The sequence below is a fragment of the Melanerpes formicivorus genome, unplaced genomic scaffold, assembly GCF_026170545.1.
Source record: "Melanerpes formicivorus ecotype bairdi unplaced genomic scaffold, bMelFor1.0.p_v2 SCAF_88, whole genome shotgun sequence".
NCBI classification, from domain to species: Eukaryota; Metazoa; Chordata; class Aves; order Piciformes; family Picidae; genus Melanerpes; species Melanerpes formicivorus.
The window spans coordinates 2732800-2759429 of record NW_027142440.1 but is presented as its reverse complement, the minus strand read 5'-3'; the positions used below and the strand labels follow the sequence as shown (position 1 = coordinate 2759429).

Below are 26630 nucleotides of genomic sequence, written 5' to 3'. Positions count from 1 at the left end.
AGGCAGGGCTGTCCCCCAGGCCCCCCAGCAGGTACCTGCCAGCCAGCAACCACCATCTGCCCATGGCACATTCAGGGAGAGCACCCAGGCAGTGCCACAGCCTGCTCCAGGAAGAGGAGCTCACAGCTGCTGCCACCTCTGCCCCCACAGTGGCCTTTGTGCTCTGCACCTCACCCATCACTGCCCCAACTCCTGTGGCAGACATCTGCTACCATTTCCAAGCCCCCCAGGAGACCACAGTGGCCAAAAAGCCAGACCTGTCAGCAGGAACAGGCAGTGGCTGCTACACAGGAACCCAAATGCTGCCAGCAGCGAGGCAAAGCTTCACTGACAGAGACATCACTGAGGCTGGAGATGCTGAAACAGCTTCTGTGCCTGCCTGCAGCTGCACCAGGAAGACAACAAGGGCTGCAGGGAAGAGTCAGCAGCTGTTCAAGAGGGCTTCTCCCTCTGTTCTGCACAGAGGCAGTTCCAGAGCTGAGGAAATGAGCCCTGTGGGTGGGAGAGGACAGGCAGAATTTCACAGGGAACATTCAGGGTGGCAGTTTCCTGGAGATCTCCACACAGCCTGCTCCAGCCTAATGGTTGTCTTGTTTGCTCTGTTACCCACTCAGAGGCACTGCAGGCAGCACCACCCAGAAACTGCTTGTTTCTGCAAGCCAGCCTTTGGTGGCTGGGTTGGTGGGACAGGTGTGGCAGGGTCTGAGCAGCAGAGCTGGAAGGCAGCAGTCAGGGAAAGCCTGGCAACCCCCGGAGATGAAGAGCTGCTCTGCTCCTACAGAGCTCCCCAGGTACACTGAAGCAGAAAGGAAGTGCCCAGCCCATTAGAGGCACCAGCAGAAGGACCTTTGTTGTTCCAGGGCTTGGTAAACACTGGCAGCAACCTGGCAGCAGCCTGGCAGTGCTGGGTGACTACAGCTGAACATGAGCCAGCAGTGTGCCCAGCTGCCATGGAAGGCCAATGGCATCCTGGCCTGGATGAGGAATAGTGTGGCCAGCAGCACCAGGGATGGGATTCTGCCCCTGTGCTCAGCACCTCACCTCGAGTGCTGTGTGCAGCTCTGGGCCCCTCACTTCAGGAAGAGCAGAGCAGCCAGCCTGGGGAAGGGGCTGATCAAGAGAGGCTGAGGGAGCTGGGGGTGTTCAGCCTGGAGAAGAGGAGACTCAGGGGGGAGCTTATCACACTCTACAACTACCTGAAGGGAAGCTGTAGTCAGGTGGGGCTCAGGCTCTTCTCCCAGGCAACTTGTGACAAGAGAAGGTGGCATGGCCTGAAGCTGTGCCAGGGGAGGGTTAGGTTGGATGTTAGGAAGCACTTCCTCGTGGAATCAGCCACTGGAATGTGCTGCCCAGGGATGTGGTGGAGTCACCATCTCTGGAGGTGTTTAAGGCAAGACTGGATGTGGCACTCAGTGCCATGGTCTGGTCCACGGAGTGGTGTTGGGTCATAGGCTGGACCTGATGATCTCAGAGGTCTATTCCAGCCTCAACAGCTCTGTGATTCTGTGACTCACATGAACATGTTAGTTTGGAAAAGGGAAGACTTGGGCTGTGCAGGAAATTGGTGTATGGCTGGAAGGCAAATTTCCCTTCACCCTCCTAAGGGTGCAAACAATAAGAGACTAGAACAACTGACAGGAACACCTCAGAGTGCCAGCATGGAGGGGCTGGAAGTGACCTCTGGAGATCATCCAGTCCAACCCCCTCCTAAAGCAGGGGCACCCCCAGCAGCTTGCCCAGAAGCACAAAGGTCAGGGGGGTTTGGAAGCTCTCCACACAAGGAGACTCCACAACCTCTCTGGGCAGCCTGCTCCAGAGCTCTGGCACCCTCACAGGAGAGATTTTCCTTATCAATCCTTGAGCTGTTGGTTATATGTATCAAAGCTCTCGAGGACAGTGCCTGGTTTCTCCTTCTCATGACTGGCCAGGAGTCTGGGGACTGGAACACAGTTGCACCAGCACCACATTTGAGTTAGGGGATCAAAAAGAAGCCAGCTCCCACAGGCAGCTGATCTTGCTCCCACACAAGAAGCCACAGCAACAAGTACTGCTCCTCCTTCAGGCACTGGAACACCAGGCTCAATGACCAGGGAGGCTGCTACAAATGCACAAGGGTGCCAAAAAGGGAAGCAACTGCAAGTCACAGCAATACAGACTCACACAAACCTTCAGGTTGGAACAGACCCTCAGGATCACCAAGTCCAACCCAGAGCCCTACTCTGCAAGGGTCACCCCTAAACCATAGCCCCAAGCACCACATCCAAAGCCTGACCACTCCCTCTGCACAGGAAAATCTTCCCAATGTGCAGTCCAAGCCTACCCAGGGGCAGCTTGAGGCCATCCCCTCTTGTTCTGTCACTAATTACCTGTGAGGAGAGACCAGCAGCAGCCTCTCCACAACCTCCTCCAGGTAGCTGTAGTTGTCTCCTCTCAGCCTCTTCTTTTCCAAACTAACCATCCCCAGCTCCCTCAGTTGCTCTTCATCAGATTTATTCTCCAGACCCTTCCCAGCTTCCTTGCCCTCCTCTGCACTGGCTCCAGCACCTCTACATCTCTCCTGTAGTGAGGTGCCCCAAACCAAACACCATACTTAAGTGTGGCTTCACCAGAGCTGAGTACAAGGAGACAATCCCCTCCCTGCTCCTGCTGGACACAGCAGCCCCAATCCAGGCCAGGATGCCACTGGCCCCCTCGGCTGCCTGGGCACACTGCTGGGTCACAGGCAGCTGCTTGGTCTTTTCTCCCAGGCAACCAGCACCAGAACAAGAGGACACAGTCTCAAGCTGTGCCAGGGGGAAGTTTAGGCTTGATCTTAGAAAGAAGTGCTTCCCAGCAAGAGAGATTGGCCATTGGGATGTGCTGCCCAGGGAGGTGGGGGAGTCCCCATCCCTGGAGGTGTTTAAGAAGAGACTGGATGAGGCACTTAGTGCCATGGTCTGGTTGATTAGTTAGGGTTGGTGATAGCTTGGACTTGATGATCTTGGAGGTCTCTTCCAGCCTGGTTGATTCTGTGTGAAGGCCACACACCAAGCCTGGGATCAGCACTGCTCACAGAAGCAGAAGTTTCTGCCAAGTAGCCTGAAGGTCACTGATACCCACTCAGAAAGCCAGCACAGGGCAGTGTGGCTTTCAAATAGTGGTGCCTGCCTAAAGCCCAGCACAGATCCTTCCCTTTGCTTTGGTCTTCCATGCTGCATGCTTCACCAGGGCCACTTTCATGGATGCTGGTTTGCCACTGTAAGTACTGAATGAGTCACCCATCCTGGCTCCTCATTACCAGCTGGGCACAGCTGCTCATTGGCACAACTGTGCTGAGAGGAAGAGCCTTGCTGAAATTCATTCCCCTGATAGCCTAACCACTTCCAAACTGAATTCTCAGCTGGCCTGGTCAAAAAGCAGCCTTGACTTGGTACCAGAGCTGGCCAAGAGTCTGAGCAATGTCATTGCTGCATAAGATCTGCTTTTTATCAGCCTGTCTCACAGGCTCACAGGCTCAGCTGATGGGAAATGGGAGCACCCAGCTGCTGGGACAGGTGGAAAAGTCCCTGAGTTAGCCATTGGGGGGAGGCAGGTTGTCAGCCTCAGCAGGACAGAGGCAGGGATTTAAGCAATAGGAGCAGGGACCAGCCCTGGCTGATCACAGAGCACCCAAATCTAATCTGAACACAAGATTTTTACCTAGGGATAGGTAAAAGCAAAGTTCAGGTGTGCCCAAGGTGACAGCAGGCACACCCTGAAGGAATAAGGAAAGTATCAGCACTGTCTCACAGCCAGAAACATGAGTGTCCAGAGGAAGAGAGAGGGAAATTCTGCCCTGGAGAGAGGAGAGGACTTCCCCATTTTGTTCTGTGCTTCCAGAGACATTTCACATCCTAATCACCTAATCCTGCAATGCCTGGCATCTTCACAGAGACAAGCACATGAGTCCTCACCAGTCTGATCAGCAGCTTGGATGGCAGGCTAAAATTCTTCAGGTGAGAACAGCTCTGACAGCAGAGGAGAGAGCATCCAGGTCAGCCTGCAGGGAGCACAGTCAGAACTGGGTGTCCAGGGTGCTTTCAAGTGGTGTCAGGCTTGGTCAAGCTGCTGTGCAATCCAGGGGTGCCTGGACTGCTTGGGCATATCAGGGCAAGCAGCTGCATCCAGCAGTGTCTGCACACTCACTTCCACAGGCTGCTTTCAGTGGGCAGGCTGATGCCCTTCACACTCTCTAGGCCTTCCCCACTGGGCAGGCTGATGCCCTTCACATTCTCTAGGCCTTCCCCACTGGACAGGCTGATGCTGCACCCCATGCCCTTCACACTCTCTAGGCCTTCCCCACTGGACAGGCTGATGCTGCACCCCATGCCCTTCACACTCTCTAGACCTTCCCCACTGGGCAGGCTGATGCTGCACCCCATGCCCTTCACACTCTCTAGGCCTTCCCCACTGGACAGGCTGATGCTGCACCCCATGCCCTTCACACTCTCTAGACCTTCCCCACTGGGCAGGCTGATGCTGCACCCCATGCCCTTCACACTCTCTAGGCCTTCCCCACTGGACAGGCTGATGCTGCACCCCATGCCCTTCACACTCTCTAGACCTTCCCCACTGGGCAGGCTGATGCTGCACCCCATGCCCCTCACACTCTCTAGACCTTCCCCACTGGACGTGGGCAGCACACAGCCGGTAGTTCTGCCTGTGCCTTCTGATAATCCAGCTTCAAATCCTCTTTAACAGGGCTGCATCTGTGCTTCTGCACCTCGGAGATGGCTTCAGAAGCCTCTCCGTGTGGGTGCCAGGCAGTTCAGAGGGCAGGAGGTGCAGCAGGAGCTGGTGCAGCAGCCCGAGGAGGGACTCACGTCCGCGCCTCGGGGCACGGCAGCCCGAGGGAAGAGGACCTGGCTCCACACCAGCGCTTCCATGAAGGAAGCTGCATCCCTTCAGCAGGGAGCAGAAAGCAAACAAGCAAACAGCACAGCCCGCTGGGCAGCGTGCAGAAGGAAGGAGCTGGAGCGGGGCCAGGGCAGCTCCGCACAGGGCTGAACGCCATCGCCCTGCCTTACCGCGGCGGGCCAGAGGAGGACCACGGCAACTTCCCAGCTACGTGGTGCAGAGGAAACCACGCAAACAGAGACCCCTTTGTAGAGCTGGCACCGGGCTCACAGAGGAGCAAATCATCTGCAAGGTAAGCCCGCGGAAAACGTGTTTAAAAGGGAGGAAAATCAAGGATTAAGAGTCCTCAAGTACCTGATAAGAAAACATTCAGCAGGGGTCCTGAGAGCGTTTGGCAGCTTTATCAGCAGCCAGCAGCACACTCTGCCACAAGCGGTTTGCAAGCTTACCCTCAGCAGCACTTACTGATGCTCTGCTTGTTAGATGCAGGAGGAGATCTTCAGTGAAAGTGCCTTTGCCTATCAGCAAATCCCCACAGTGGAGTTACCAGCACAAAGGGTCTGAGCTTGGAGCCCCTCTTCCAAACTAGGCAGCTGCAGTGCAGCAAATGGGTTTGAATCCCACAGCACTGCACCGGGGTGGTGGTGGGGGGTGAGCTGCAGAGGCAGGAGCAGACACCCTCCCACTGGACTCCAGCCTGGCACCTGAGCTGCAAACTCACCACCACCGGTCCCTTTTTCCCTCCCCTGCAGCACAACTGAATCCAAGTGATTGGTGGAGACTCTAACACATGGCAACCCTGGTCTGTCTGAAAAGGAGCTGGGTACCTGGGGCTGTGGAGCACTTCAATACAAACTGTTTTGGTTTGACCCAAAATTGCACTTTATATACAGGGTGGGGATAATATTTAGATGAGGAGTTCTTCTTGTGATGAGCTGTGATGAGGTCTCCAGGCAGCTGCCAAGATGGACATGCAACAAGAGCCTTTTTCCTGTGCAGGTCAGTGACACTCCTCCAGCAGCAAACAAAACAGGGCTCAGTGAAACCACAGGACTGGCTGAGGAAATGATTCCTCTCCCTCAGTTCATCTCCATTCCCTAGCCCCAGTCCTTTTTCCCAAGCACTGTGCAGTACCCCCAGACTATCTCCCACCCACCCCACCCCCCTGTTGTGCAGTTTAAACCCCAGTGGCCTCCTCCACTCCAGCATGGCACTCAGGGTGAGACAGAGTGAAGGCAGCTGACACCCACAGCATGGACCAAGCCAAAAAGAGAAGCAAGCAAACTGGGGAGAAGTTAAGGTTCCAGAGGGCTGTGGTTGGTTAGCATTCCCTCCTCCAAGCACCTTGCCTGAGTGCCCATGTCACAGTCTCACAGTATCGCCAAGGTTGGAAGAGACCTCGAGGATCATCGAATCCAAGCTGTCACCACAGACCTCATGACTAGACCATGGCACCAAGTGCCACATCCAATCCCCTCTTAAACACCTCCAGGGATGGGGACTCCACCACCTCCCTGGGCAGCACATTCCAATGACCAATGACTCTCTCTGTGAAGAACTTTCTCCTCACCTCCAGCCTAAACCTCCCCTGGCACAGCTTGAGACTGTGTCCTCTTGTTCTGCTGCTGGGTGCCTGGCAGAAGAGACCAACCCCCACCTGGCTACAACCTCCCTTCAGGGAGTTGCAGAGAGCAAGAAGGTCTCCCCTGAGCCTCCTCTTCTCCAGGCTAAGCAACCCCAGCTCCCTCAGCCTCTCCTCACAGGGCTGTGCTCCAGACCCCTCCCCAGCTTTCTTGCCCTTCTCTGGACACCTTCAAGTCTCTCAATGTCCTTCTTAAACTGAGGAGCCCAGAACTGGACACAGGACTCAAGGTGTGGCCTAAGCAGTGCTGAGCATAGGGCACAAGGACTTCCCTGCTCCTGCTGGCCACACTCTTCCTGCTGCAGGCCAGGATGCCCTTGGCCTTCTTGGCCACCTGGGCACACTGCTGGCTCCTGTTCAGCTGCTGTCAATCAGCACCCCCAGGTCCCTCTCTGCCTTGCTGCTCTCAGCCACTCTGACCCCAGCCTGTAGCTCTGCCTGGGGTTGCTGTGGCCAAAGTGCAGCCCCTGGCACCTGGACTTGTTGAATGCCACCCTGTTGGCCTCTGCCCATCTGTCCAGCCTGGCAAGGTCCCTCTGCAGAGCCCTTCTGCCCTCTAACTGACCAACATCCGCTCCCAGCTTGGTGTCATCTGCACATTTGCTGATGACTGACTCAATCCCCTCATCCAGATCATCAATGAAGGTGTTAAAGAGGATGGAGCCCAGCACTGATCCATGTCTCCATGTGTCTCCATGCTTTGTCCCACACAACAGTGGCAGCAGGAGCTGGCAGTCAAACCTCAGCACTGAGCAGCCCAGGGACCCCAGGCATCATGTGCCAGTTCAGTTGGTGCTTTTCACTGCTGGGAAACAGCCCAGTGCTGGGGGTGCTCTGGATGGTTTGGTTTTACTCTCCTCCTCACAAGTCTTCCCTGGACTTGGTTTCAGCCAGCTGGCTTTCCCAAGCAGCAGGGAGCTGCTACAATGGAATAGAGACTGCTAAACAAAAACCTGGCAACACAGGTAACTGTGTGGCTTCCTCAACCAGCTCTGCTGAAGGGAGGTCCTCACTCCAGACCCTCCAGACTCCAAACCCACCCAGACCACTCTTCCCTGACAATCAGGCAGAATCATGCAGATTCTCTGGTCAGCAGGATCTGTGGCTGCCTGAAACCCAGCAATGGTCACCAAAGCCACATGATAAGCTTCTCAGGAGGTCTCCCTACTTGTAACCCTATACAATACCCCACACTGCAAATGGTACATTGCCCAGGATGGAAAGTTGCTCAAATGAAGTTTCTGCCACGCTGCAGAAGGCTGCTATGCACTGAAGGACTTCAGATACTACAAACAAGCAGGAGCAGTTCCACAGCTGACCAGGGACGTCAGGGACCAGCTCTGAGTCGCCTCAGCACTCACCATGGAAGAAGGCAAGCACTGTTGAATGGCTTTAATGACACTCCTCTGCTAAATGGGGGCTGGGGGAGGAATGTAGGGAGCTGGAGAAAACCAAAACCACAACAGCAAGAGGCAGGAGGAAGGATGCCAGCTTGTGTTTGCATCATATCACCAGAGGGAAACCTTGCTTCAGATCAAAGACATGGAGCTACCTCTGCTGAAACCCTTGCCCCCCACGATGAGAGCTACACCTCTTGTTTCACTGCAAGAGGAGATCTCTCTCCAGCTGGGTAAAGCACACATTCACCCCCAGCTCAGCTTTGGAAGGAAGCACAAACACATGGAGCAACTGAACAGAGGAGAGAGAGAGAGAGGGAGGCATCATCCCAGCCCCAGCTCCTCAGGCTCACAAAACCCCTTACCCCAGGCTGCAGAGGCAGGGATGCAGAACACAAGAGGCATCTCACCACACACTGTGGCCATGTCCCACCTGGTGCACATGGATGCAGAGACCCAAAGTGCTCCAGAGCAGCTGTTCTCAACGTAGGGACAGCCAGAGAAACAGTCTTGGCTCTTGCAGTGTTACTCATGCAACAGCTGAGCCCAGGCTGGAGGCAGCACAGTACCAGTCAGTCACAGGGAGCTTGGCTGAAGCTGGGACTGCAGCTGGCACTAACCCTCCAAAGGCTCCCTGCTACCCCTGGCTCTCAGACACCCAGCACCCAGAGTGTTTGCTGAGAAGCTGCACCACCAGTTGGAAAGCCCACAAACTATTTTGCATGCCAAGCTCCAGGTTGAAACAGCAAGCTTCTGAATTTGTTTGGTGGTGGTTGCTTCTTTTCTTTTCCCCTCCAGAAATCCAAAGATAGCCTTGACATTTCCACCTCAACAGAAGAAGAAACAACTTCTTTGCTGTGAGGGGTGCTGGAGCCCTGGAACAAGCTGCCCAGAGAGGTTGGGGAGTCTCCTTCCCTGGAGAGACTCCAAACCCACCTGGATGTGTTCCTGTGTGGCCTGCCCTAGGCAATCCTGCTTTGGCAGGGAGCTTGGACTCCATGATCTCTGGAGGCCCTTTCCAACCCCTACCATTCTATGAACATTCCTTCCACACAAAGCCTGCCCTTCCTCCCTCCTCATTTCAGGAGCTGTTGGTAGAAAATCAACCTAGAGCCTGGGGAACAGTGCACACACAATAAAGCTGCACACAACAAAGGTCTGTGCAGGCTGGTAGGCAACCTCTAACCTATTGAACTGTTCCCTGCTAAAAGATCCTTTTTATTTGGCTAGACTGGGGGGGGAATGATCTGAATGTCTATAATTGAGGCACACCCTAACAAGTACAAACACTGCAGGCTCACTTCTTAGCTCTGCCTGTTCCAAATCCATCTGAATTCAAATCCAAACTGGGAGCTGAAATGGGACAAAACCCAGCTGGGTATCACCTCCTTCAGCAGATGCACGGAGACCTGCACCGGTCTGAAAAGGTGTGGGAAGCTCTGCTCTCCCAGGCTGAACAAATACTTGGGGGGTTGTTGTCAGCAGCTAGAGAGAGCTCCAGGATAACTGGAGCTCTGGGTCCAGTTCTGGAGCCTCTGTGCCAGGAAGGATCTGGAGGGGCTGGAAGGTGTCCAGAGAAAGGCCACGAGGAGGAGCAGAGGGCTGGAGCTGCTCTGCTGTGAGGACAGACTGAGGGAGTTGGGGTTGTGCAGGCTGGGGAAGAGAAGGCTCTGAGAAGACCTAATTGTGGCCTTCCAGGATCTGAAGGGGGCTGCAAGAAAGCTGTGGAGGGACTTTTGAGGCTGTCAGGGAGGGATAGGACTGGGGGGGGTGGAGCTAAACTAGAAATGGGGAGATTGAGCTTGGCTGTGAGGAAGAAGTTGTTCCCCAGGAGGGTGGTGAGAGCCTGGCACAGGTTGCCCAGGGGGGTGGTGGAAGCCTCCTGCCTGGAGGTGTTTGCAGCCAGGTTGGAGGTGGCTGTGAGCAACCTGCTGCAGTGTGAGGTGTCCCTGGCCATGGCAGGGGGGTTGGAACTGGCTGAGCCTTGAGGTCCCTTCCAACCCTGACAGCTCTGTGATTCTGTGATACTGGATTCAGCACTGAAAAGCAACCAGCCTGAATGCTACTTTTGTTAGTGAGGCAACAAAAGATACTGGACTAAAACGTGGCTTAAATCATCTCTGTGGATCAGGGGAACTACCCCACCCTCAGTAAATGAGTGCAGGTGAAAGCTTGAGAGAGGCTTTGAAGTTGGACTCTTAAAGCATTTCCATAAATACTCACTCTCATTCTGGTGCCAATCTCCATTTAGCACCCAAGGGTTTGACATCCAGAATGACTTACAGGCAGCCCTGGATATGAGGTTGGAAACAGAGGAAAAGTTCAACCCTCAGCATCCTGTGTCTGCCAGCACAACATTCCCAGGAGAGATGTTGTGAGAAGTCCATTTCAAACCATCTCTACAGTTCTTGTTTCTAGGGCTGACTCCAAACTGGTTCCTTCACTGCCACCACTGCCCAGCTGCCATGCCTCTCTCCTCTCCCTCCAGCCTCCATTTCTGCAGAAGATTAAAGACCAAAACAGTGCAGAGTGGAATCTGGGCTCAGACTGGAACAGGGACAAACCAAACATCACTCTGGAAGGGTGACAGCCCTAGGAGATTCTGCAAGAGCTCCCACAGAAGCTTGCCTCCGTTATCAGCACAAACCGTACAAGAAGCATTTCTCTCTTGGAACTGAAGCCATGGCCCAAAACCAAAGGGTCTCTCTCCTTTATTGTCACATCTGTACCCATAGAGTGTGGCAGAACACTGAAAAGCTGTGCAAGGCTGTGCAGCAGCTGTGTGACTGCCAGCAGGGACAGAGCAGGGCACTGTTTGAAGGCACAGCTCACCTAACACTGCTGTGATGCACTGGGCTCAAAGCCAGGAAGTGCTGAGCACAACATCGCTGCTGGATGCTACCTGCACGAAAAACACTGAGAAGATTACAGGCTCCAAAAGCTTTTCAGGACCTCATCTGTGCTCTCTACCTTTGTTGTGAAGAGGAAATCTCCCATATATGGCCCAGGCCAAGCAGCAGCCCAGGGTCACGTTGCAGGTCAGAGCTTTGGCAAGGCCAAGCATTCAGACACCGTGAGTCAGTGCTCCAGAAGCCTCTGGAGTTTACAAACCAATCCATCTGCTTCATCTTGTTTTTCTAATCTGCCTTGGGTTTGTTGGGTTTTCCCAACCTTTGCAGGCCACAGCCATCATCACATTCCCCCTCTGCCCCTCTGTAACTGGGAGGAGCACTTCTTTCCAGTCTGGAGCACTTCTTTCCAGTCTGGCTTGTTTGCTTGGTGGAATGACAGGCAGGATTTTTATAGGAGACTAAACATGTGGATGTTTCTCTGGAAGGTGTCCAGAGAAGGGCCACAAGGATGAGCAGAGGAGCTTCTGACAAACTAAGTGTTCTTTCTGTCCCTCTTGTTATTGGAGCTCCTCTCCTGTGAGCACAGGCTGAGAGAGTTGGGGTTGTTCAGTCTGGAGAGGAGAAAGCTCTGAGGAGACCTTCTGAAGGGGGCTCCAAGAAAGCTGGGGAGGGACTTTTGAGGGTGTCAGGGAGTGACAGGACTGGGGGGGATGGATGAAAGCTAGAGGAGGGAGAGATAGATTAGACATTAGGAAGAAGTTCTTCCCCATGAGGGTGGTGAGAGACTGGCACAGGTTGCCCAGGGAGGTGGGGAAAGCCTCATCCCTGGAGGATTTTAAGGCCAGGCTGGATGTGGCTCTAGGCAGCCTGAACTAGTGGAAAGTGCCTCTGCCCATGGCAGGGGAGTTAGAACTGGCTGATCCTTGAGGTCCCTTCCAACCCTGACAGTTGTGTGATTGTGTAAATTCTGCAGTTGGGGCACTGAGAAAAACCACACCAACTGCCAGGGAAGCTGGGCACAGACACTCTGCTTTCCTTCACACATCCTGCAACAACAAGTTGCTGAGAGCCTGGAGCAGAGCAGCCCCAGAGGGCAGCTGAGCAATGCTCAGCAAGAGCTAAAGGAGCTGTGGGGGGCAAGAGGCTGGGGCCAGACTCTGTTGAGTGGTGCCCAGGGCCAGGCCAAGGGGCAGCAAGGGGCAGAGAGTGGAGCCCAGGAGGTTGGATGTGAAGAGGAGGAGAAAGTTGTTTGGTGTGAGGGTGCTGGAGGCCTGGAGCAGGCTGCCCAGAGAGGTTGTGGAGTGTCCTTGTGTGGAGAGCTTCCAACCCCCCCTGGGCATTGTGCTGCTGGGCAAGCTGCTGTGGCTGCCCTGTTTGAGCAGGGGGTTGGACTGGGTGATCTCCAGAGGTCCCTTCCAGCCTCTCCCTGCTGTGGTTCTGGGATTCTGTGCAAGAGTTCTTGGTGTCCCTTAGTCTCCTGTGCAAGGCTGCAAGAACAGCTGAAAGCCATTTGGAAACAGAAAGTGAGGAGAAAAATGTCTGGGGCAGGAGTGAGGCCTTTGGTGTCCCTCAGATCAACAGAGCTGAGTCTCATGCTGGGGCTCAGGGATTCTGTGACCTGCTTGCACATTTGCAAGAGCATCTGAGCAACTCAGAGTTAGAACAAAACACTCAAAGGACAAGAAAAGATGAATTTGAGGCCAAGTTTGTGTTTCACACAAGAGCAAAGGACAATGCAAGCCCAGACAGTTCTTGGTCTCTTCTTTTCTCTTTGTCAGGGTTGGATTGCTCAGCTCTTCACCAGCCCACAGTGAGAACTGTGGCAGCATGCAGCACAAAAACATCGCTCCACAAAGTCTGGTTTTAACTTAGTGGAGTGTTTTGAGTGGCAGTGGCAGAAGTGGCCCTTGCAAAACTACCCAACAAAATTCAAGACAGGCCTTGCTGGGAGCTGGGAACGTGGATGAGAGCAGCATCTGAAGGAGGCAGCCTGCTGTCAGAACTGCTGGTTAGCAAAGCAGCCGGGCTCAGGGATCTCAAATCCTTTATGGATGTTGTAAAGATTCCATTTTTATCTCCAAGTGCAGAAGGTTCAGTAAACATTATTAGACTGTTTCCTCCACAGTCAAGGATTAAAGCTGGGCAGTCAAGCAGACAGCAGGCAGGAATAGTTTATATCCTTTTCCCCACAGCTGTTTTGTTAGGGCAAGTTTCAGGCAACGCAAGCACGTAGGGTGGATTTAATTGCAAGCTGGCATCTGTTACTCCAGGCAGGGCAATAAAAGCCTTAGCTTGGATTATTGAGAGTCACATCCAGAACTAAAGGAAACCAAGCTCAGGCCTCCATAACAATGCCTTACCAAGTTACTTGGGGTTTTGAGCAGAACAGAGCTTGGAAAGCACTGCCTAAGAGGCAGGACTCGCTCCAACAGCGATCATCTTACCTCACTGAGACAAAGTGAAGCCTTTCATGAGCCAGGCTTGGGGTTGGGAGTGAAAAGGCTTCCTCATGTGCCATTGGACACATAGAAAATGTGACCCAAGTGGCCTTTCAGACAGCAGAAGGTGAGCAAACTGAAATGGTGTGTGAAGAGAGCCAGGTATGAGCTGTAAGAGGCACGCTTTGAGAGCCTGTAAATAGGGTTTCACCCACAGAAGGGTTCAGAGATGGTATCAGCACCACCCATGGCCATCAGGTGAGGCTCTCTGCAGAGTTAAGATGTCTCTGAAGGCAGATGAAGAGAAATGCTGGAAGTACTTTGGTTTCAAGTGCATTGATTAGCTGCACACAAACAGTGGCTTGCCGGTGCTTTGAATTCCAGCGGCGTTCTCCTCCCATGTTTTGCAGGCACTGCAGCTCCCTCCTGAAGCTCCAGCAGCCAAACCACCACACTTCAGTTCCTGTCAGGAATGTCTGTCTTCATTCAGAATGACACCCTTGACTTTGTTATTTCCACTGCAAGAAGACTGAGAGGGGATCTAATAGCTGTTTATAAATACCTGAGGGCTGGGGGTCAGGAAGGAGGGAGGGGACAGGCTCTGCTCACTTGCTCCCCGGGATAGGACAAGGAGCAATGGATGTGAGCTGCAGCACAGGAGGTTCCACCTCAACACAAGGGGCAACTTCTTTACTGTAAGGGTCACAGAGCACTGGAACAGGCTGCCCAGAGAGGTTGTGGAGTTTCCTTCTCTGGAGACTTTCTGGATGTGTTCCTCTGTGACCTGAGCTAGATTGTATGGTCCTGCTCTGGCAGGGGGGTTGGACTTGATGATCTCTTTGGGTCCCTTCCCCCCCGACATCCTGTGATCACCCCTCTGTGATCTGTCTTCAAGTCAGAGAATGAAGTGACAAGAGGCATCAATAACAAGAGGGACAGAAAGAACACTTAGTTTGTCAGAAAGAAGGCTGAGAGCTTTGGCTTTGCTTTTAGAATAGAATAGAATAAAGCAGGTTGGAAGAGACTTTCAAGATCATCGCATCCAACCTATCATCCAACACCACCCAACCAACTAACCCACGGCACCAAGCACCCCATCAAGTCTCCTCCTGAACACCTCCAGGGATGGTGATTCCACCACCTCGCCAGGCAGCCCATTCCAATGGGCTCTCTGTGTAAAACTTCCTCCTGACCTCCAGCCTGAACCTCCCCTGGCACAGCCTGAGACTGTGTCCTCTTGTTCTGGTGCTGGTTGCCTGGGAGAAGAGACCAACCTCTGCTTGTCTACAACCTCCCTTCAGGTAGTTGTAGAGAGCAAGAAGGTCTCCCCTGAGTCTCCTCTTCTCCAGGCTACCCTCAGCCTCTCCTCATGGGGCTGTGTTCCAAACCCCTCACCAACTTCGTTGCCCTTCTCTGGACTCGTTCCAGCAAGTCAACCTCCTTCCTAACCTGAGGAGCCCAGAGCTGGACACAGGACTCAAGGTGTGGCCTAACCAGTGCAGTGCACAGGGGCAGAATGTCCTCCCTGCTCCTGCTGGCCACACTGTTCTTAATGCAGGCCAGGATGCCATTGGCCCTCCTGGCTGCCTGGGCACACTGCAGGCTCATGTTCATCGACCAGCACCCCCTCAGCCACTCTGACCCCAATTATGTAATACCTGCATCAGCTCTCTCTCTGCTTAAGAGCCAAGCTCTCACTCCTCTGGCCCAAGATGATGCACTAGAACAGGCCAGCTCTGATTAAGCCAACAAGGAAAAAGTACAGCAGGAACCAAGTGATAAGCCTCCCAGTCCCAGAAACACAAGGCAAGGATGATGTCAGCAAGCCTAGAAGAACCCCACACTGTGAGCTCCAAGATGACAAATCAGCTCTATCAACACCAGCTTCGCCTCCTGCCTTTTGGTTACAAAGGTACTTTGGCATCCAGGCCGAGTAAGGCCCTGCCCAGCTCCTCCAGCCTGCCGGCCCCGGGCCGGGCGGCGCTCGGGCAGGCGCTCGGGCAGGCGCTCGGGCAGGCGTTCGGGCAGGCGCTCGGGCAGGCGCTGCGGGCCGGCGCTCGGGCAGGCGCTCGGGCAGGCGCTGCGGGCAGGCGCTGCGGGCAGGCGCTCGGGCAGGCGCTGCGGGCAGGCGCTGCGGGCAGGCGCTCGGGCAGGCGCTGCGGGCAGGCGCTCGGGCAGGCGCTCGGGCAGGCGCTGCGGGCAGGCGCTGCGGGCAGGCGCTCGGGCAGGCGCTGCGGGCAGGCGCTGCGGGCAGGCGCTCGGGCAGGCGCTGCGGGCAGGCGCTGCGGGCAGGCGCTGCGGGCAGGCGCTCGGGCAGGCGCTCGGCCAGGCGCTGCGGCCAGGCGCTGCGGCCAGGCGCTCGGGCAGGCGCTCGGGCAGGCGCTGCGGGCAGGCGCTCGGGCAGGCGCAGCGGGCAGGCGCTGCGGGCAGGCGCAGCGGCCAGGCGCAGCGGGCAGGCGCTCGGGCAGGCGCTGCGGGCAGGCGCTGCGGGCAGGCGCTCGGGCAGGCGCTGTGGGCAGGCGCTCGGGCAGGCGCTCGGGCAGGCGCTGCGGGCAGGCGCTCGGGCAGGCGCTGGGGGCAGGCGCTCGGGCAGGCGCTGCGGGCCGGCCCCGCCGGGCAGCGCAGCACACAGGGAGCTATGTTTGCCTGCGGGGCACGCACCAGCTCCGCGATTGTGCAACCACCCAAAACCAGCTCCAACCATCCATCAGGCTTGACACTGTATATCCATCCCCGCTGCTAGCCCAGAACACAGGGCACACACAGCAAGAGGGTCAAGGATTCAGGGAGTTATTCTGTTAACCTAAACCCAGAGCTGTTTCCCTTCTCTTAATGATTAATTTCTCCTTTCTCCAATCTCTCCAAGAAACCACGGGCCTGTTTCTCCTCCAGATTATTAAATCCATGTATTGATAAAGAAACTCAACACCCCACCCCCCCCCATTTTCAGAGATGGATAAACAAACTCAAAGGCCATCCCACAGACAAGGGACTCCTGACTGAGCCAGCAGCAGTTGGGTTTCCAGCCCAGCTCTCATCCTTCTACCACCACAGCTGGTTGCTCACCCACTCTCCCTGCCCAGAACATCATTGCTCAGCACTTTGCCAAGCAACTAACTGTGGCTCAAAGTCCTCAGCACCACCAACACGTTCATGGAAGAAAACTTAGCAGTGCATGACACCACCTCACCAAGCATGTCCTGAAACACAGGGCTGGAGAAAGGAGCCCTGAGTGATGAGGACAGCTCCAAGCAGCTGGGTGCCTGAAAGGTGGAAATCACTCACCCATGCCAGCAGCAGCTGCCCTCTGAGCCTAGCACTTCAGCATCGGGGAATCATAGAATCAATAAAGTTGGAAAAGACCTCAGAGATCATCAAGTCCAAGCTGTCACCCAACACCACCTGACTAACTAAACCATGGCTCCAAGTGCCACATCCAATCCCCTCTTGAACACCTCCAGGCACAGGGACTCCACCACCTCCCTGGGCAGCACATTCCAATGGCTAACAACTCTCTCAGTTAAGAACTTCCTCCTCACCTCCAGCCTAAATCTCCCCTGGCACAGCTTGAGACTGTGTCCTCTTGTTCTGGTGCTGCTTGCCTGGGAGAAGAGACCAACACTCACCTGGCTACAACCTCCCTTCAGGGAGCTGTAGAGAGCAAGAAGGTCTCAAACAAAAGTGCTCTCAGGTAGCTTCAGCCCAGACTTTGAGGGGATGAAGCATTCTGGTTTCTGGCTCCCTTGAGGAGCAACCCAAGCCACTGTAAGCTCAGGCAGACAGTAAGTGGCATCGATTCATAGAACAGACTCATAGAAGAGGTTGGGTTGGAAGGGACCTTGAAGATCATTCAGTTCCAACCCCCTGCCATGGGCAGGGACACCTCCCATTAGACCAGGTTGTCCAACCTGGCCTTGAACACCCACAGGGAGGGGACATCCACAACCTCCCTGGTGTGTTTCCACCAGTGTCTCACCATCCTCATTGGAAAGGGTTTCTTCCTAGCCTCCAGTCTCATTCTCCTCTCTCCCAGCTCAAAGCCACTGCCCCTTTTCCTTGTCATTACAAGCCCAAGGAGGCTGCTTGTGACATGGCAGCTTGGAGCTCTCCAAGTGCACAAGTCCATGGGACCAGATGGGATCCATCCTAGGGTGCTGAGAGAGCTGGCAGATGAGCTGGCCAAGCCACTCTCCATCGTTTTTCATCAGTCCTGGCTCCATGGAGAGGTCCCAGAGGACTGGAAGCTGGCCAACATTGTGCCCAGCCACAAGAAGGGCCGGTTGGATGAGCCAGGGAATTACAGGCCTGTCAGCCTGACCTCAGTGCCAGGCAAGATCATGGAACAGGTCATCCTGAGTGCAATCACACAGCACTTAGAGGATGGCCAAGGGATCAGGCCCAGCCAGCATGGATTTAGGAAGGGCAGGTCCTGCCTGACCAACCGGATCTCCTTCTATGATCAGGTGACTGCCTGGTGGCTGTAGGGCAGGCTGTGGATGTGGTCTACCTGGACCTCAGCAAGGCCTTTGACACCAACCCCCACAGAAAACTCCAGGCCAAGCTGTCAGCCCCTGGCTTGGACAGGAGCACACTGCATTGGGTTAGGAACTGGCTGGAGGCTGAGCCCAGAGAGTGGTGGTGAATGGTGCCACAGCCAGCTGGCAGCCAGGCACCAGTGGTGTGCCCCAGGGATCAGTGCTGGGCCCCAGCCTGTTCAATATCTTTATTGATGATCTGGATGAGGGCATTGAGTCCATCAGCAGTAAATTTGCAGATGACAGCAAGCTGGGGGCAGGAGTTGATGTGCTGGAGGGTTGGAGAGCTCTGCAGAGGGACCTCGACAGGCTGGACAGATGGGCAGAGGCCAAGGGCAGGAGATTGAACACATCCAAGTGCCAGGTGCTGCACATTGGCCACAACAACCCCAGGCAGTGCTACAGGCTGGGGTCAGAGTGGCTGAGAGCAGCCAGGCAGAGAGGGACCTGGGGGTGCTGGTTGATGGTAGGCTGAACATGAGCCTGCAGTGTGCCCAGGCAGCCAAGAGGGCCAATGGCATCCTGGCCTGCATCAGGAACAGTGTGGCCAGCAGGAGCAGGGAGGTCATTCTGCCCCTGTACACTGCACTGGTTAGGCCACACCTCGAGTCCTGTGTCCAGTTCTGGGCTCCTCAGGTTAGGAAGGAGGTTGACTTGCTGGAACGAGTCCATAGAAGGGCAACAAAGTTGGTGAAGGGTTTGGAACACAGCCCTGTGAGGAGAGGCTGAGGGAGCTGGGGTTGCTTAGCCTGGAGAGGAGGAGACTCAGGGGAGACCTTCTTGCTCTCTCCAACTACCTGAAGGGAGGTTGTAGACAGGCAGAGGTTGGTCTCTTCTCCCAGGCAACCAGCACCAGAACAAGAGGACACAGTCTCAGGCTGTGCCAGGGGAGGTTCAGGCTGGAGGTCAGGAGGAAGTTTTACACAGAGAGAGAGATTGCCCATTGGAATGGGCTGCCTGGGGAGGTGGTGGAGTCACCCTCACTGGCGGTGTTCAGGAGGAGACTTGACAAGGTGCCTGGTGCCATGGGTTAGTTGGTTGGGTGGTATTGGATGATAGGTTGGGTGCAATGATCTTGAAAGTCTCTTCCAACCTGGTGTATTCTCTTCTGTTCTATTTTACAGCATATATAATGCCCAGAGGAACCAGCCCTCTGCAGCAGAGGTTACCATGCAACAACCTGCTCCCAGAAGAGAGTATTTTAAACTTGCCTGGTGAAAAAAAAAACCTCACTTACCATCAGTGTGGAGGCTAAGAGAGTCAAAGCATATGCTGCTTACATGTGTGACCATATCCCCCAGCCTTCTGAAGAGAAACCAGAAAGGTGGAGGCATACCAAAACAACAAAGAAAAAGAAGCTGATGTGACATTAATGTTTTAGTCTCCACTGTAAGACAGCAGAGAAATTCCTGTTGCAGGCCAATTTGGCAGAGGAGCCAGAGGGCACCAGGGAAAGCAGCCTAATTAATATTTGGGAGTAGAGAGAAAACCTCAGAGAGCAATGCATGTGAAGGGAGTGCTGATTTTATGGACACTGAGAAGAATAAACAGTGTCTCAGAATGCAATAACTCTGCTGAAAGCAGCTCCCTCATGGGAGCACAGAGCTGAAAAGCCAAAAGGGTGTCTCAGGGCTTGGAATGAGCCATCCTGGTTCTGAGGAAGCTGGCTGAGAAAGAGGGGAGAGACTGGCACACAATCTGAATCCCTGCTCAGCCACTCACACTCAGCTTCTTCAAATCAGAATTTCTCCCCCTTGCAGTGTTCCTTGAGGGCTGAATAAGTGACCCTGGTGGGTGGTCAGAAGCCCTGGCGAGCAGCTGAGCTCTGTCTCTGGCATCAGCTCAGCAGTGGCACAGCTTCCACTTCCCTGTGTGGAGCACAGCTCACACTCACTGGCCCCTGCACAGCCAGTCCTGCTCCCTGCATGCCAGGTGGAGGAAGTTTTCATTTCTGGCTTCTGGTAATACATAGAATAAACCAGGTTGGAAGAGACCTTCAAGATCATCACATCCACCCCATCAACCAATCCAACACCACCTAAACAACTAACCCATGGCACCAAGCACCCCATCAAGTCTCCTCCTGAACACCTCCAGTGATGGTGCCTGGCAAGCAGAGGAAAACAAGCCTGATATGGGGGGGGACACAGCAAGGTACTCACAGTACTGATGACTGCAACTGCTCTGGGGAGCGGGAGGCTGGCTGGGGTTTGCATGGGGAAGCCAGGGGAGGGCTGGAGACACATCTGTACCACAGCAACACACTGAATGCAGAGCACACAGCACAGGCAGTGCCCCGGGGGAAGTCAGGGGAGGGCTGGAGACACATCTGTACCACAGCAACACTGAATGCAGAGCACACAGCACTGGCACTGCCCCTGGGGAAGTCAGGGGAGGGCTGGAGACACATCTGTACCACAGCAACACTGAATGCAGAGCACACAGCACAGGCAGCCCTGACCTTACCACAGCAGTGGCCCCCACAGTGCCCCAAGGAGTACCCAGGCACTGAGCCCACCTCCCCCTGCTGCAGTACTCAGGTAATTTAGAGCCATGCTACGCTTGTGGCCAGAGCTCAGACTCCAGAGCAGGACAGAGCCCTCAATTTCTCTAACCACACCTGGAGGTCAGCAGCAGTTCACACACAGTTGTGGCTGGAAAAGGGACACAAGCACACAACTGCCTTCTCCTCACACCCTTCTGCCTGCAACGTGTTTTATTAAGCACCAAACACTTGGTTCAACACAGCTTCTAATTTCTTGTCTCTGGGTCAGGCTTGGTATCCCTCAGGACAGGCTTTGGAGAAGAGATGCTCTGAGACACTCTGTGTGAGAATGCACTCATGCTGCAAGGGGGGGGAAGGTGACCCAAGCCTCAGGAGACACAACTCTCCCCACATGTACTGCAGTGAAACCATCAGGCACTAGATGAGGGCAGCAGGGTGAGCTCTGAGGACACAGAGCTGCAGCACTGGCTGGGGCACACAGCCTGCCAGCCCAGGGCTAGGTGAGTCACACAGCAGAGCACCACAGCAGCTGGCAGCCTGGAGATCTGCTTACACCCTTCCACCATGCAAAAGCTGGTTCAAAGTCTAAAGCAGCAGGAGTTTTAATAACCCTTCTATATATAGCCCTGGCAATTCAACCTAAATGGTGCCCTGGCCTGGTAGAAGAGCTCATAATCTCCCTGAGATGTCACCAGCTACAACCCAGGGTGCACAGCTGGGCAACAAGTGAAAATGACACAGTTTAAAAACCCCAGTGAAACAGCCACACAAAACCATACTGGAGGCAACCACAATAAAGAGAAGTTTGAACTTGGTGCCATGGTTTAGTCATGAGGTCTGTGGTGACAGGTTGGACTCGATGACCTTTGAGGTCTCTCCCAACCTTAGTGATACTGTGAAGTGCTGGAGGAAAAGACAGATAGATTTGGGTCTTAGATTCAACTAGTGAGCACCAGCCCCTAAGTGTAACTCACAGATATGATTCCTTTGCACCCCTGCTGCATTCAGCTCTCATTTTGCCTCCCAAGAGCCCTGTCACACAGAGCTGCTGATGAGAAAGGCAAAGCCTCACTGCAAAGTCAGCCTACTTTTCTGCCCTACCAGTGAACACCACACTTAAATGGTGGCTTTAAAACTAGTCCAGCTCAACAAAACAAATTGAGCATTAACCCATGAACACCAATGTCAAGGCAACCTGCTTTTAACTGGAAGTTCAAGTGCAGACAGAGTGCTGGAGCTGGGTCGCTCAGCCCCAGGATCCACACAGGCAGAGGGAGCTGCCCCTAACAGAACAAACCACCGCAGCCAAACCAAATTGCTTTCTTTCATTTGCCCCCATTGTTCCACCAAAAGCCATTGTGCTTACAAAGGGTGAGCAGGAGACCCTCCACCCACCGCTGTGAACACAGGAGGTGCTAAGGAGAGTATGGTGTCTGAGGGGTGGCGGCAAGGAAACGCAAGGACCTGGAACAACATTTGAAGCTCGTGGCTTCTGCTCCACTTCTCAGCTCTGGAAGAAGGAGGTACCCATGGAAATAACCCAGTGGTAGCACTCCTGTGGCTTGTTTGTTCCATGTCATTATGGATGTGCCTTAATGATCATTTATCTCACAGGATGAGCTTCACAGTTTTGAAACACCACCCCCCCCGGAGCGTAAACACAAACCACGCCAGCTGATAAGCTGCCTGTCACTGCCCATCCTGATGAAACCAGGAATTAACAAAGCCTCTTGCAACTCCACCCAGCTCTTCACCAACCCCACAGCCTGCTTAGAAAGAGGAGAAAACCGCCACAGGTCCCTGCACCACCAGGAGATAGTTCTCCAAGCAACGTGCAAGACCTCCTGTGCTACCCACGGAAGCGTCAGGGAGGAGGAAGTGAGCTCCAACCCCACAGAAAGAAAACCTTTCTCTGTCTCAGCAAATTCAAACGTCCCCCTGAGCACACCTCAGTCCAAGAGCCACGACACTACAACATTCCTGTGGGCACTTTCCTGCTCTCCTTACCTCTTCCAGCACCTGAGGAGGCCTGGCTGCCCCGGCAGCGTTGGAAAGGATCGGCGGCAGCGGCTGATTTGTCACACAGTCATGGCAGCGAGCACGCTCGGCCTCGGGGGGTTCGCCAAGGTCCTGCTCTGTAAGGGCTCAGGCTGGGCTGGGGCTGCTCTCAGGGCAGTTTCACATTCATTAACCTGCAGCCACACGCTGAAACGCCAGGAGGGAGCCGAGCTGCCGAGGCCTCGCTGCTCTCCCCGCAGGAAGCACCTTGAGCAGCCCGCAGGAACAGGCTGTTCTGCGAGCACTGGAGCACTTTTGCTTTCTGAACTCCTGCCCCTGCGCAAGGGAAGGCCTTGCCCAGCTGCTGCCTGACCTTGAAGCCCCAGCGCCGAGCAGGAGCAGCACAGAGCTCCTCATCGAGAAAGCTTTGCCCCCAAGGAAAGCATCACCCGCCCAGGTGCACTGCCCCCCTCCCGAAGGAATTAGTGCCTCAGACAGGCTAAAACGCCAGGAGAGAGCACTCCCAGCCAGGCGCTGCGCTGCAGGCTGGCCCCGCTCCAGGCTCCCTCGGTTCTCACAGCACTTCGAGCAGGACAGCCTGCTAACCCCCTGACTGCCCTCAGGCGTGCAGCTCTGAGGAGCTGCTGAGCCACCTCCTCACCCAGAGGAGAGAGGCTGCCCCCGAGTCTCACCCACCCGTGTGGGGAACGCCTGCAGGGTCTCCCCGTGGGGGATTCCCTTCGCTCCATCTGCCCAAACCGAAAATCCAGGCACCTGCAGCCCCCTTCCAGCCTCTCCTCGTCCCCCTGCCCCCTCCGGTCTGAGAGGCCCCATTCTGCCTGCCCCACGGCCCCCTGGTCCTAGCAGCCCCCTCCTGCCCCACACCCGACCCAGACTCCTTGTGCCCAGCGGCTCCCATAGCCCACAGCCCCTTGAGGAGCCCCAGCGGCCACTCCGCAGCCGCACAGCCCCCGTGTTCAACCCCCCCCGTGTTCAACTCCCCCCCCGTGTTCAACCGCCCCCCGTGTTCAACCCCCCCCGTGTTCAACCCCCCCCGTGTTCAACCCCCCCCGTGTTCAACCGACCCCGTGTTCAACCGACCCCGTGTTCAACCGACCCCCGTGTTCAACCCCCCCCGTGTTCAACCCCCCCCGTGTTCAACCCCCCCCGTGTTCAACCGACCCCGTGTTCAAACCCCCCCGTGTTCAACCGACCCCGTGTTCAACCGCCCCCCGTGTTCAACCGCCCCCCGTGTTCAACCGACCCCCGTGTTCAACCCCCCCCGTGTTCAACCCCCCCCGTGTTCAACCTCCCCCGTGTTCAACCCCCCCCGTTACCTCCATCTATCCTGGCAGCCCCTCACTGCCCCGCAGCCCCTCACTGCCCCACACCCCCAAGCCCCAGCAGCTCCCCGAAGGCCCTCCCTACACGCACACCTCCCCCCCCAGCCCGGCAGCCCCCCGGCACCGGCGGTGCCCCCACCCCCTCACCTGCCTCCTCCGGCGGCCCCGTCCCGCGGCGAGCAGCGGGGCCGGGCCTGGCTGCGGCTGGGCCCCCAGCCCTCCGCTCGGCGCGGCGGCGGCGGCGCTATGGCAACTGCCCGGGCTGCGGCCGCCAGCCACCGAGAGGGCGGCCAGAGCGGCGGCCATAGAGACGCGTGACAGGCAGCGGCGGGCGGCCCGCCCCCGGCGGCGCGGCCGCTGCACTGGCGCCCCCCAGCAGGCCGAGAGGGCACGGCCGGCCGGAGCCCCAGGGCTGTAGGTTCGAGACCCCTTCGCGACAGCGCGGCTCTTTGGGGGTCCCGTCTGTGAGGAGGCTCTGCTGTGTGCGGGAAGTTGGCTGCACGGCACGGGAAGCAGGAACAGAGGTGCAGCAACACATGCTGGAACCCTCGAATCCCCAGCAGGGAGGGGTTGGAAGGCACCTCTGGAGCTCACCCAGGCCAAGCCCCTGCTCCAGCAGGGCACACACAGCACCCTGCCCAGCACCACACTGCCCAGGGGGGGTTGGAAGCTCTCCACACAAGGACACTCCACAACCTCTCTGGGCAGCCTGCTCCAGGCCTCCAGCACCCTCACACCAAACAACTTTCTCCTCCTCTTCACATCCAACCTCCTGGGCTCCACTCTCTGCCCCTTGCTGCCCCTTGGCCTGGCCCTGGCCACCACTCAGCAGAGTCTGGCCCCAGCCTCTTGCCCCCCACAGCTCCTTTAGCTCTTGCTGAGCATTGCTGAGCTCCCCTCTGGGGCTGCTCTTCTGCAGGCTCTCAGCCCCAGGGCTCTCAGCCTTTGCTCCTGCCAGAGCTGCTCCAGGCCCCTCAGCAGCTCTGCAGCCTCCCCTGGACTGGGGAGCCCAGAACTGGACCCAGCACTCCTGATGTGGCCTCCTTAAGGCAGAGCAGAGGGGCAGAAGATCCTCCCTTGCCCTGCTGGCCACCCTCCATGCACCCCAGATGTAACACACACAACACACCCACACACCCACACCCCCTATAAATACACTCTTCTGTACATGTTCCAAACATACCACAGGCAAATGAGCCCTCGGTGCCAAAAGGCTTCCCCATTGCTCCAGGCAGGAGGTGCTCTGCTCTGGGACTGGCTTTACCACCCCACCCCAGGTCTGTCCTGCAGTTTTTCAGCTGATTTAGGCCATAAGAAGGAGCCTGGAGAGAGGATGTCCCTGTGCTTGCTGGCATGACCAGGCCCTGTCTTACAGAGCTGCAGAAGTGCAAGTGTGAGCATGGACAAAACAAGGCTAAATTAGGCTATTTAAGTCAGAAACTCTTTGCAGCCTAATTTCCCTATGCAAATTTAGAGCAAATCAGCCTGAGTAACAAGTCTGGTTTTTCCAGATCAGGCAACAGATTCCTACACCCTGAACCCACACCGAGCACCAACCTGCAGCCACAGCAGCAGCCAGAAATCCAGGACCTCACCATCACCTCACAGGGAACCCGGAGGTGGAGGAGCTGCCACCCGGAGCTGAGCCATGCCCACGTCACGCCGTCCTCTCCGACCTGCCAGCCCTTTCCCAAGAGGGCACAAAACTCCCTCAGCTGATGGCCAAGGAGAGAAAATTCCCCTGGGTCACAGCCATGCCTGAAGCCTGTGCTGGGTAGCTCTGCAGGAGCACATCCCACATCTTGTCACCTTTCCGTGGACACTTCCCGACTGACTGGCACCGTCCCCTGTGAATCACCATCCCATGTGAATCACCATCCCATGACTGCTCCCTGGTGACTAAGTGCAAGAGTCTCTGCTGTCATTTCCTGGGGTCATGCTGAAGATGCACCCTGGGGGCATGCCTGGTCTCATGCCAAGCCTGAGTCAGGATTTAAAGTCTTCCCCTACCTTTAATCCTGGGTTCAGCTTTGGAACCCTGCCTCCACAGACACTGAGGTGCTGGACTGTCTCCAGAGCTGGGTCTAGAGCACGAGCAGCTGAGGAAACAGAGGTTGCTTAATGTGGAGTAAAGGAGGCTGAGGGGAGATCTCATCACTCTCTACAACTCCCTGAAAGGAGCCCAGAGCCTGGTTGGGCTCAGGCTCTTCTCCCAAGGATCAAGCAATGGGACAAGAGCAAATGGCCTCAAATTGTGCCAGAGGTGGTTTAGGTTGGACATGAGGCACAATTTAGTATCCTAGTATCATAGAATCAGTCAGGGTTGGAAGGGACCACAAGGATCATCTAGTTCCAACCCCCCTGCCATGGGCAGGGACACCCCACACTAGATCAGCCTGACCAGAGCCTCATCCAGCCTGGCCTTAAACTCCTCCAGGGACGGGGCCCCAACCACCTCCCTGGACAACCCATTCCAGGGCTTCACCACTCTCATGGGGAAGAACTTCCTCCTCACCTCCAGCCTGAATCTCCCCACCCCCAGCTTCATTCCATTCCCCCTAGTCCTATCACTCCCTGAGATCCTGAGCAGTCCCTCCCCAGCCTTCCTGTAGCCCCCTTCAGATACTGGAAGGCCACAATGAGGTCACCTGGGAGCCTTCTCTTCTCCAGACTGAACAGCCTCAACTCTTTCAGTCTCCCCTGAAAAGGTTGTCAAGGCTTGGACCAGGCTGCCCAGGGCAGTGGTGGAGTCCCCACAGCTGGAGGTGTCTAAAAGCCATGTAGATGTGGTGCTGAGGGACATGGTTTGGTGGTGGCCTGGCAGGGCTGGGTCAATGGTTGGATTCCATAATCTTAAAGGTCTCTTCCAACCAAAAATAATTCTATGATTCATCTTCCTGCCAGACAGGGAAGGAGACAGAGAGAAAGCCCCCCTGGTTGAAAATCAAGCAGAGATTTCTGCTTGGCTCTTCCCCTGCTCCACACCCTGCTGTGAGAGCTTTGCTTCCCCTGCAGAACCTTGGGCACAGAGATAAAGCACCCAG

At 55.7% G+C, this 26630-nt stretch overlaps 1 protein-coding gene across 4 annotated transcripts in view; it reads right to left on the bottom strand.

Annotated features, from left to right (window-relative positions):
• The window catches only part of RFFL (ring finger and FYVE like domain containing E3 ubiquitin protein ligase), a 42303-nt gene extending 16900 nt beyond the window's left edge, over window positions 1-25403 (bottom strand). Inside the window, exons 1-2 of one of the 4 annotated variants that reach the window (XM_068165396.1) lie at window positions 23734-23872; window positions 22253-22450 (exon numbers count right to left, since the gene is read on the bottom strand). The gene's annotated coding sequence lies outside the window, so the exon portion shown is untranslated. Of the gene's footprint in view, window positions 1-22252; window positions 22451-23733; window positions 23873-25143 lie in introns of those variants that run through there. The other 3 variants (XM_068165397.1, XM_068165399.1, XM_068165398.1) reach the window with 3 other exon arrangements.
• Window positions 25404-26630: the final 1227 nt, after the last annotated feature.